Source organism: Echinops telfairi, unplaced genomic scaffold (assembly GCF_000313985.2).
Source record: "Echinops telfairi isolate 266 unplaced genomic scaffold, ASM31398v2 ScPeMD7_30;HRSCAF=105, whole genome shotgun sequence".
Taxonomy (NCBI): domain Eukaryota; kingdom Metazoa; phylum Chordata; class Mammalia; order Afrosoricida; family Tenrecidae; genus Echinops; species Echinops telfairi.
This window is the reverse complement of record NW_022103927.1, coordinates 2,388,725-2,390,206: the sequence shown is the minus strand read 5'-3', so window position 1 is coordinate 2,390,206 and position 1,482 is coordinate 2,388,725.

The following is a 1,482-nucleotide window of genomic DNA, read 5'->3' as shown; positions in this document are numbered from 1 at the left end:
TCCATGAAGTGCTTTCACATATATCATGAGGTGACCCAACATAATGTGGAAATTATTGGACACTACCGTTAATATCACAATATCACCTGCAAGTCAAATTTTGCTGAAGATAATTTTAAAACAGTTGCAGCAGTCCATGAAAACGGAGCTGTCAGAAAATTTCAGAAGCGGGCATGGAACAAGAGAGATTATTGCTGACCTCAAAAGGGATTTTGGTTTAAGGCGGGGATTCCCGGGGGGGAAAGATTATTTGTGGTTCATTGACTATGGAGAGGCATTTGACTGCATGGATCATAACAAATTATAGATAAAATTGAAGAGAATGGAAATTCCAGAACACTTCATTATGCTCATGCAGAAGTCATACATAGACTAGGAGGCAGTCATTCAAACAGAGCCAAGAGGGTACTGCATGGTTTAAAATCAGGAACGGTGTGTGTCAGGGTTTGTATCATTTCACTATCCTTATTCAATCTGTATGCTAAGCAAACAATATGAGAAACTGAACCATCTTGAAGAAAACAGCATCAGGATTGGAGGAAAACCTATTGACATGTGCAGATGACACATCCTTGCTTGCTGAAAGCAAAAAATAACTCGAAGCACTTACTGATGAAGATCAAAGACTACATCCTTCAGTAGGGACTACAACTCAACATAAAGAAAACACAAGCGTTCACAAGTGGACCAATAAGCAATATGATCCTCAGGTCATGATCATGAGATAAGATTAAGGTATCTTGGGATTTCATTTCACTTGGATGCACAATGATCCACACTTGTAGAAGTAGTTAGAAATTAATGACTCATTGCCTTGGAAAAATCTGCTGCACAAGAACTCTTTAAGGTGTTGAAGAGCAAAGATGTTACGTGGAGGACTCGGGTGCATCTGACCCAAGACGTGGTATCTTCAATGACTTCATGTGCATGTGAAAGATGAACAAGAAATCAAGAAGACTTGAGAAGAAGTGATGGATGTGAATGACGGTACAGGTGCAGAGTATTGAATATGGAATATGCCAGAAGAATAAGCATCTCTTAAAGGAAGTATAGCCAGAATACTCTTTAGAAGCGAGATGGAAAACCTTCATGTCTCATACTTTTAACATGTTGTCCAGAGGGATGCCTGGTAAAGGGTATCATGTTTGGCAACATAGGGGTCAATAGGAAGGCTCTCGACCAGAGGGATTGACACAGTAGCTGCAATGATGAACAATGGGCTCTAGCGTGATAACAATTGTGAGGATGGTGCAAGGCTGGGCTGTGGTTTGCTTTGTTGTTTACAGGGTAGTTAGGAGTTGGAAACAATTCAATGGCATCTCACAATAACAACATACCCCACTTAACTATCCTTTTCAACAAAATAAAACCATGAATCTCAAGAAAATGTAAATAACTGCATGTCAAAAGTTACAGTCAACTCATTGATTAATGAAGGAACCAATAAAATGTTAAGAATGATTTTGAGTAGCGATACCAGGA